This window comes from Vipera berus (assembly GCF_964194415.1).
Source record: "Vipera berus genome assembly, chromosome: Z".
Classification (NCBI taxonomy): Eukaryota; Metazoa; Chordata; class Lepidosauria; order Squamata; family Viperidae; genus Vipera; species Vipera berus.
The window spans coordinates 86,871,336-86,882,721 of record NC_138205.1 but is presented as its reverse complement, the minus strand read 5'-3'; positions in this window follow the sequence as shown (position 1 = coordinate 86,882,721).

The window sequence follows — 11,386 nt, the reverse complement described above, 5'->3', positions numbered from 1 at the left end:
TTAACCATTCAACAATTATTAAAATACTGTCTTTTATATATAAAATTCTAGATTCTATAATATAGTTCAAAAGTAACAGCTAAATATCTTCTATAAGTCATCTTAACCATACATCAATTGTTAAAATACTATCTTTTGATATATCATTCCAAAATCTATAATATAGTTCAAAATTATATTCTAAGAGCTTATTTTTGTTTTCCCTTACAGATCAAAAGCTAAACATAGAATCAGTTATATTTTTTTAGAGATTCCACTTAATCCATTGTAAGATATTTTTATACTCTATCTTTAGGAATCCCAAAAAAGAAACAAATTCAGTTTTTTAAATCTAACTCTTGCCTTCCTTTTGTGCCAGCCAGGCTTCCCACTTGGCATCTTTAAATTCTCAAATGTATCTTCCTTTCTTCCTATAGCCCTTATTTGAATCCAGTGAATGTATCCAAATGTCAATTTTGCAAGGAAAATGTCCCCTTTGTAGCCAATGTAGTATTGCTTTCATAGTTTACTTTCTGATGATTGATGTAATATAGTTGTCATTAGATCAGTCAAGTCTTTTTGTTCTCCCAATTCCATCTGGGTTAGGAAGAAAGTAGTAGCTGGTATTATGATTGTCATTTGATTAGTTGAATTCTCAATATAGTGTATTTGAAGGCCTTTAGTGTCTTCGCTCTTAGTATTGCTTTCTTCAGGTGCTGTTGCTTTTTGAGTTGTAAGTTTTGTAGTTGCCATCAAAGTTTGGACTTTTATAGGTTGCTTTTGTTGTTCTTTGAAATCTCCTATTTTAGTGTTAGTTTCCACTTCTTCTATTTGGTTTTGGGTTATCTTTTCCTCATTTAAAGTCAAAATTTGATTTAGTGGCTTTGAGTTGTCAGATTTTTCTTGCAGTTTGGCTTTAATTTGCTCTGTCATTGCCAAAATTGTGTCCAGTATCAATTTATAGTCAAGTGGTGGGATATATTCATCCATTTTGTTATTGTTTGCAGCTAAGTCTTCCATGGAGGCTATTTTAATAAGAATCAAGGATTATCCACCTTATTTTCAGTGCCAGGTGTTCCCACACTTATCTTTAAGAATAATGTCAAGGAAGTTCTGTTATTCAGTCAGCTCTCACAACAACAAAAAGAAATTTACTTGCTGTACCACGTTTCACCACAAGGTGTCATCAATAACATATAAAATGCAATGTAAAAACTTTCTTTTTTTGTTGTTTTTTTCAAATTGATATAGAACTTTTGTAACATTAGTCCATTTTTTTTCCTTAATTCATAGCTTAAAGAGAAGATAGAATAGCAAAAAATAGGAGCTTTTTACTAGATACAGATGAAATTACTTAATTTCTAGGAAAAAAGTATTGATGAAGACTGACAGTATCTATTAATTGGAGGCATTGATCACCATAGTAGTATGGAAGAATTTTAGTGATACCTCCAAAATTTATCCTATTTGAATTTAGTATTATGCATGTTTATATGTTGTAGAAGACCCATAATTATGATAATTTTTTCCAATTCAAACGGTTATGTATGCCAGGAAAAAAAGTAATTCCTCCTAATCTCACCTATCTCTAATTGTCCAACTACTAAAAACAATGCCGCAAAAGAGAGATAGTCTTCTTCCAATACTAAATTTTATTTTGGGTGCACTGCATGAGAAGCAGTATAGATTTCAGGAATGTTAAAAATTCAATTAAGAATTCATAAAGAAATATATAGAATCCTCCCCACTTTAAACATACAGGGAGATACATAGTCTGTACACTATCACCATCACTTATCAATAATACTTATGCAAACTGTTCACAGCAGAATGCTATTTGATCAATCACTTCTTTCGATGAGTTAAAATATTGTTTTCTTTCATGCTATCATTTAAACAGATTTTCAAGGTGCTCACTTGGTCTAGAATTCTTCACTTGGTGAAGCATTATACATATATCAATGCACATCGATAGATATTTTTCAAGATTGTAGATAGCATGGGAATATTGTTATAGTGCACATTGAGCATAGATTGGGCATAGTTTGTACTGTCAACAATTAAGGAATTAGTTTATAAGTCCTTCAATCCTACCATAGGCATCACAGTTTCATTTACCATACATTCACATTAACATATCCAGAATTTTTCCAAATCATTATGCATTATAGAAAAATAATTATATTAGCAATTTGAGATTCAAAAATTACATAGCATTTCTGAAGTTAAACAGAGGTTATAACAATTTTAGAGCTTGCGAGCTGTCCTGGTCCTGCCCAAGTCAGCACTGGCAACACATCAGAAACAAGGAATCTGTATCAGGAGTAGGACATCAGCAGTGTTGTGGATGGGGTGTCAGCTTCGGAGGGCAGGATGTCGGGGTATTGACAGCATTGGGAATTCTGTCAATTGCTGTTAGCAGTTGAGCAGCAGGGAGCAGGTCAGAGGCAGCAGCAGCAGAGAATGGGGCAGCAGTTGACCCCTCATGACAGTCCCAGTTTCTCATGTGGCCTCTTCGAAAGACCTATTGCCCAGCCTGCTTTAATCTGAGCTTTTTCCAAGTTTTTAAAGAAATATTAAAACCTACATAATCATCACTACCAATAGACAAATAAAAGGCTTTAAAACACAGCCTTAATGTCACTGTCTACCTTTATTTACGAATATCTTCTCTAATTATTCAATAAAAAAACTCTGCTCTTGACTAGTTTTCATTTCCACTTTTCACATTCAGTTTTGTGTATCCCTTTATATAAATCAAGCAAATAGTTCAAAACTGACAAGTCTAAATTTGTTCCATAACCAAAACTATCTACACTAGCTCTTTAAAAAGTTATTCATTTATTGGTTCTATAAATTGTCTATAAAGTGGTTCAAAAGGTGTATGCATTTGCCTTCACACTATATGATATCCATGTATTATATACATGTCTTCCTGATTTATAATAACAGGAGGGGCTTTAATTGTGTCACCACAAGTGCAATCTTTCCTCTTTTGAATGCACACCTTGAAGAAATTGCTAAGTTTCTTCTAACAAACAAAAGCGAAACCCTTCTTTCAAAATCACTTTATGGATTATAAAATTCATTGGAATAAATTGTTATATGCCAGTTCTTACCTACTATAATTCTCCCAGATATAAAGTGATTGCTAAGTAAAATCATGCCTGTTCTTATGATCTTATTTATGCTTTTCTTTGTTTACAGACCAATGAAGGTCATAAACGCAAAGACTCATCATAAAGCTGCTTCTCAATATTCTGATTTTTTTTCTCAGTGAATTTGAACATGAAATCAACTATTATCAACTCAGCAATAGAATAGTACTTTGTATCCTTTAACCATTAAACATCACCTTTGTTGACCAGCTAAAAAGATCTCAGATTGTTTCCCAGGAAGACATACAAAATAGTTATTTTTATTTTATTGAATACTCTGATACTTGTTCACTATAGTAAAACCTCATTTTAACAGACTCACAGAGGAATCTGGGATTCTTCAAAGACTAAAAAGTCGATACATCAAAGAGGATATCAATGTGGCAATGCAAATTACACAAATTACAACATTTGAGTCAGTTAGTTGTTTGCAGGATGACATCATAATGCAAAGGATAAATTAAATTAAATTAAATTAAATTAACACAAGTGACAGATATAAATTGCCTTACAGTACTAGTGTAATAGGATCATTATGCAAGTGAAGTAAATCTTTTGCATAATTACAATAATGAAATTACTTAAAGTATAACAGAATTTGGTCTGGTGCAAGCAATCCAGTGCACTTCTATCTGAAAAATAAATATTTTGTGTATTCACAGATGATAGCAATATAAATGATTACATTTCTTATTATTATAGCAGCCAATACTTTTTAAATTTCACAGCAGAGGTGTTATTTAAATTAAACAACAATCAATTCCAATAATGGAAGAAGAAGGATCTCATGAGAAGTTACTGGATTTACTCTGGAAAGCTAGGTTGCAGGTTAAAAATGGCTTTTCCTCTATTCTCAATGATAAGAAGTGCCATATCTTCAGACCAATAAGGGTTGTGGTGGTCACTTTTTTTTTGAGTGACCACCACAACCCTTAACTACTATTTTACCTTCTTCGGTAATATTGCTTTTCCTTCTTGATGTCAGTTTTGGCCTGAAATCTGTATTTTCTTTAACTTGGACATTAAATATTAATCACTTTACTTTTTAAACAATGAATGATATAAATTTGGCAAAATCAATCAAATAACCTCCTCATCCTCATATCTCTAAGAGTTAAAATATAATGGTTAGAATGCCATACTGATATTGTAGAGATCCCAGTTTAAATCCTCAATCATAAACTATGTACCAATTATTTCCCAGCTGAAATTGTCTTCAGAGCTAGACAATGATAAAAAGGACATGTTAGTTTATGCTCCTGGATGGAAAGGAAAGACATAAAGTTAATAGTTAAACAGTGGTTGCTGTAAGTATTGAAGCTGCAAGGTGGAAATCATTTATTCTCAGACCAAAACAAAATTGACTTTCAGAGCCATGGGAAAACATATCTAAGATGTTCATAGAATGGAAAGAGAGCTTGAGTCTAACATGGTAGATAGGGCTTGATTTCTGTGTTCTTGATTTCTATGATCACCTGCGTATATATGACATTTCTTATTTGAAATTAAACAACAAATCTAGTTTGTGATGCTCATTATCAGATGCAGGACTGAGTTCTTAGAGAGAGTCAAGATTATTGTGTCTGGCGAAGTCTGATAACCCCACATAGAGATGCTTGTCTCAGTTGAGGAATATAAGCATTCTATTTTTCAAGCACTGCTACATATTTATAGGTGTATCATAATCTTAGTGACAAATGAGCGACATTCTGTATACAAAAATGTATTTTTACCCCAAACTGACACTTATTGAACATATTATCCCCAAACACTAGCGCTTTGTTCATTCATAAATTTAATAAATTTATTATTGCAGATGAGGGGGAAAAATCTCTACAAATTTCTCTGAAAGAAAAGTTCAGTCTAATACTTTAGCTCCTCCTTGTGGCAAGCCTTTGGTTAAATAGTACTGAGAAAGAAATGGAAGAATGTTAGATTGTGTCATCAAACTACATACAAACCTACATATATTGATTAAAAGTTCATATCACAGGGAATTATCATTAATACTAAACATGCAAACAAATGCATAGCATATATATATCGTGCGCTGTGACTCACTATAACTATATTTTACATTCTGATCAGCTAGATGGCAGAAATCACAGCAACAATTACGGTATTTCAAAATAATTTTTCTTGTAAACAGTTCCATTTTTCAATTGCTAATTCTTCAAATGAAAAACAAACCAAACAACAATATATGCAAAGTATACAACCAAATTCTTTATCCTTTAATTGGGTCAGAATAAGAGAACAACTGATTTGGTAGGACCCAGAAAGACTGGGATCCTAGAGCTATGACAAGTGGATGGATTCCATTGTACAAGGAGAGCGGGAAACATATGAAGGAAAAGCCTTGTGAACCATAACCAGAAAACTATAAGGTAAATCAGAAAGGGGACCCAGGAGAAGGCACAAACCTGAGTAGAAAAGTACAATATTCATATAGTAGTGTAAAAGGAAATAGATACGCAGAATATGGCAGAATAGAGACCAGTAACTAGTGACATGCCCAATCTCCAGTGTGTCTATTCCAGTGCACAAAATATGGCACTAATATGACAAAACCAAAAAAACCTGTTAAATCTTAGAGAATCTAGTAGGATGATAATAAAGTAGGATGACAATTAAGCACTTTATGAAAAAGCAACCCTACTAAGCTGAAATTCAAGATAATTGAGAAAAGTCTGGAGTGTTTGATGAAATGAAAAGTGGACAATTTATCATGACTCAAAATCCCAAAGGATAAAGAAATATGAGATGGATAGTAGATCCTAAAAAGTAGGGCCATGAAAGCACAGACAAAAAACACTCCAAGCATAAAAAAATAATAAGGAAAGCTTTAGAAGGTCTGAATGTTGGACAAGCTATAAAACAAAAAAAGGAGATGTAAAGGAAATGAAAACAAGGGTTAATAAAAACACAGGTCTTGCCTATGTCAGGGACCACCTAATTCCTATGCTGTCTACACAGGACAAATGAACACCAAAACTCCACTTCCCTTTAGTGTAATCTAAACCCAGGAAGAACACCTTCCCTATACAGGATCTACTTTCTGGAATAAAGCTCCTCCTGAGATCTATGTGGATCCCACCCTTATCAGGAAGATCTTAAAGAACTTGCTATTCTCCCAATTTCTGAGCTAAGGTTGCTTGCTAGATCTGTCTGTATTTTTATTCTATCATCTTCAGAGCCAGTCTGGAATTAGGTAGTGTGGGTGTGATCAAATAAATCAAATTCATAACAAGTGTGTATCTCAAAATATGTAGGGATGAATATAGGAAGATTAAGATTCAGTGAGAGAGAAAAACAGCATGATTGAGATGTATAATAAGAAGGAGACCTGAAGTTAAAAAAAAAGACAAGGTTGTTATGTGGAAGAAGAAACAGTATGAACTCTGGCCTCTGCAAGCCAGACACACACCTTCTTCTCTGTGGTGTAACAGTCTCCTAGTTCCTTCAAACAAATAAATGATATATGAATGGCTAGATTCACTTTTTCAAGGGGTCAGAATAATATCATTGGATCTGAACAAAGTGGTGACATGTCTCCCTAGTTTGGGCATATTAAAACATGTTTTGCCTAGTTGCTAGTCTCCCTTTTCAGGGAATGGTTGCTGAGAAGTTTAAGTTTAAGTTTATTTGATTTCTATACCGCCCTTCTCCCGAGGGACTCAGGGCGGTTGTTAATGGGGAATCAGCGATAGAGAATTGTTTTTTTTTATTGAAAAGTTTTAAAATACATTTTATCTTTAACAATCCCCCCTCCCCCTCCCCTACCAATCCCTCCCTACCCCTACCCCCCCTTTCCCCCCTACCCCCCCCCGACTTTCCAGAGCTAAGTACAGGGTATAAAAAGAAAGAACAATCATAAACATCCATATGCTACCAACAATAAATTCTTAAATCTATCACTCTCTAGCTCATATAAGATAACTACAGACAATACTAATATTTCATATAGGGGAAAAAAGAAAATAGAAAGGAAGACTTATTCAAATGCTAAATGAAACTTTTTAGTCCCATATTTCTTCTGGATATATTCAATCCATTTTTTCCACTCCATAATATAGCGTTCTTGCGAATGATCTTTCAAATAAGCCGAGATCTTTGCCATTTCTGCCAGGTCAGAAACCTTTAAAGTCCATTCTTCTATAGTTGGCAGTTCCTCCTTCTTCCAATACTGACCTATTAAAAGTCTTGCTGCTGTAATTAAATTTAACATCAACTTAGTGTCCACAACAGTAGCATCTGTAATTATACCCAACAAAAAGAATTGCGGACAAAACTTTATCTTTTGCTTGAAGATCTTCTGCATATTCCACCAAATTTTTATCCAAAAACCCTTGACCTTTTTACAAGTCCACCATATGTGAAAATATGTTGCATCTTCACCACCACACCTCCAGCATTTTGGCTGATAGCTCGGATACATACTTGCAAGCTTTTTAGGATCTAAATGCCATCTATAAAACATTTTATAAAAGTTCTCTCTTAAGTTTTGAGCTTGTGTAAATTTTACGTTCCTCACCCAGATCTTTTCCCACATGTCCATTGTAATAACTTCTTGGATGTTCTGGGCCCATTTTATCATACAATCTTTAACCAGTTCTGTTTCTGAATCAATTTCTATCAATGCAAGATATATCCGTTTGATATGTGCTGGACCCTGATTTCTAATTTGCTTTATCAAATTTTCATCAGTCATTGCAAAACCAGTTTTCTGATCTTCTTTCCACCTGGCCCGTAACTGAGTATATTGAAACCAGGTTTCAACAATCTTCTCATCTCGCAAGAGATTATACGATTTTAAACACCATACACTTCTTTCCAAGCTTAAAATCTCCTTATACGTGGTCACGTCATGTTTGAAACCAACATTTATGTTTTCTATTGCGTGTTTTGGAATTGCCCACAATGGCATCTTACAGTCTAACTTGTATCTATACTTCTTCCAAACTCTCAACAATGCCTGTCTTAAAATATGCACTTTAAACACATTATCTACCTTCTTATCATACAACAAATATGCATGCCAACCAAATAACAAGTCGTGGCCCTCAAGATTTAATAATCTCTCTTGTGTCAAATTAATCCAATCACTTATCCCTGCTAACGCAGCAGCTTCATAATATAATTTAAGATTGGGCATTTTAAGACCACCTCTTTCACGAGTATCCTGCATAATCTTAAGTTTAACTCGTGGCTTTTTCCCTGCCCAAACAAATTTATTGATACCCCGTTGCCATTCTTCCAAATTAGAATCTTTCTTAAGAACCGGTATCATTTGAAATAAGAATAAAAATTTAGGCAGGACATTCATTTTCACTGCTGCGATTCTTCCCAACAAAGACAATTGCAATTTTTCCCAACTCTCCATTTCTTTTTGAATTTTTCCCCATAGTTTTTCATAGTTATTTTTATATAACTTTGTATTAGAGGGTGACAAAAACACCCCCAAATATTTGACCCTTTTAGCAATCTCAAATCCAGTTAATCCTTCTAAAAGAGCCTTTTGCGATACTGTCATATTTTTGGCCAGAATTTTAGTTTTTTGTGCATTAACTTTAAATCCAGAAACCCTCCCATATTGCATTATTATCTCCATCAGGTCCACAACAGAATTTTCTGGCTGGGTCACTGTAACAACCAGATCGTCTGCGAACGCCCTCAATCTATAATCCTGATCTCTAATTTGTATACCCTTAATTCTTTCCGAACTCCGTATTTTTACTAGTAATATCTCCAATGTTAACACAAATAGTAAAGGCGATAACGGACACCCTTGCCTTGTGCCCTTCTCAATATTACATGCTTCAGTCAAACTATTGTTAACTATTATTCGGGCAGTTTGTTTTTGATATAATGCCCTAATTGGTTGCAAAAATTTATCCCCAAAATTCATTTTATCTAAAACTTTCATCAAAAATTGCCAATTCAATTGATCAAAAGCTTTTTCAGCATCTAAAAAAATTAGCGCCGCAGGGATCTGGTTGTTCCTTTCCAAAAACTCTAACACATCAACTATATGCCTCACATTATTTTTCATTTGCCTACCACTAATAAACCCAGTTTGATCCCCATGAATCACCTGTTGCAGAACCCTCATCAATCTGTTAGCCAACACCTTAGCAAATATTTTATAATCTGTATTTAAAAGTGATATCGGTCTATAGTTTTTAACTTGAGTAGCATCTTGATCTTCCTTCGGAATCAAAGAGATAAAAGCAGTTCTCCAAGACGGAGGCACCTTTCCCCCTCTCTGAATTGTCTGAAACAGTTCCTTTAATGGCTTTATCAACTCCATTTGTAAATTTTTATAGTAAACCGCAGTCAAACCATCCGTACCTGGCGCTTTATCCAACTTCAATTCCTTAATTGCTATGAGAATTTCTTCTTCTGTTATCAACTGGTTAATCTCCTCTTTTTGTGCTTGCGTAAGAACCGGGATGCTAGCATTCTCCAAATATACATCAATGTCTTTTTCATTAATCTTCTCCTTAGCATATAATTTAGAATAAAAATCCACAAAGGCTTCCTTAATAAGATCCTGTTGAAACACAACCTTTCCCTTATGTTCAATTTTATCTATATTAGAAGCCCTTTGCTTTTTCCTTAGTCTATAAGCTAGCCATCTACCTGGCTTATTAGCATTGCAAAAAGTATTATGCCTAGCAAACCGCAAGTTGGTTGCCACTTGATCAGCCATCAATTTATCAAATTGTCCTCTTAATAGCTTAATAACCTCCTTAGTCTTCACATCCGATGGGTTCAAAATTAAGACCTTTTCTTTTTCCCTAATTTCATTCTCCAATTCTTTCCTTCTGGCTTCCAAAGTACGTCTGTATTTATTATTCATATATATCAACACCCCTCTCATGTAGGCCTTGCTAGCATCCCAAACCATGTCCATAGAAGTATCCTTATTCATATTAATTTCAAAAAAATCCTTCATCCGCTGTTTACATTCTTCCACATTTCTCTGATTTCTAAACAAATTCTCATTTACGCACGAGCGCCTATCCCTATTGTCCTTATTGATCTCTAACCAAACTGGACTATGGTCCGAAATAGTTCTTGCACAAATCTTTACCTTCTTAATCCTAGAAAAAAAATCATTAGTCAGCAAAATAAAATCAATCCTAGAAAAAGATTGATGTCTGTCAGAAAAAAAAGTATAATCCTTTTCATGTAGGTGTATGTCACGCCAAATATCTCGCAATTCCAAGTCGTCCTTCATTTCAAAAAAAGATTTAGGCAATCTGGCATGACTCGGAGCACGCTTAAAAGAACCAGCCTTGTCCATCTGTACATCCGAAACACCATTCCAGTCCCCCATAAAAATAAACGATTTGTAATCCAATTGAGTAAGCTTTGTATGAAGTGAACTAAAAAAATCAGCTTGTTGTTGATTAGGAGCATACAGTCCAACTAAGAGCGTTTTTTTACCTTCTAGCAACAAATCTATCATAACATATCTTCCTTGCTTATCTGCTTCAATTAATTCCGCTGTTAGAGTACTTTTAACGTAGACAACCACTCCATTTTTCTTATTCATCACAGAAGCAACAAATTGCGTGCCCAACCTTGAGTTCGATAAATACTTTTGGTCCATAACCCTAATATGCGTTTCTTGCAAACATATAACATCAATCTTAAATTGTTTTAAATATTGAAAAACTTTCTTTCTCTTCTGTGGTGAGTTTAATCCATTAACATTCCAGGTTAGAAATTTAGTCACCATGCGTGGCATCCCGAAGCTTTTGGAGCACATCTTTAATAGCCCCTATATTTTCTTTGGGCCGCGCTCCTCCCACTGCTTCACTATAAGTACGCTTTGAGAGTTCCATAAACTTCTGCTGGTCTTGCTCTTGTACTTGTCTTGCTCATTTTACAGCAGCGCGCGTCAACCTCTGCTCTCCAGCAGCAGCCGATGAAGCTGTAATTTGATCCCCTCCAGCACCATTCTCCTCTGTCTGTCCACCTTCAGCCTCTTGAGGTTTTCCCTCTCCAGATCCCTTTGCAGCTTCCAGGAGTGATAGAGGGGTTGCTTTTAAAACATTATTGTAGAAATCACGTGCCTGAGTCACAGTAACCAGACGATATCTTTTACCTTCGTGCATCACCACCAATCCAACTGGAATCTCCCATCTAAACTTAATATCACGTTGCTTAAGTTCCTGCATGAGAAATGCAAAATCCTTCCTTCTCCTTAAAATCTTTGGAGGAATTTCTTTTAGAACCAG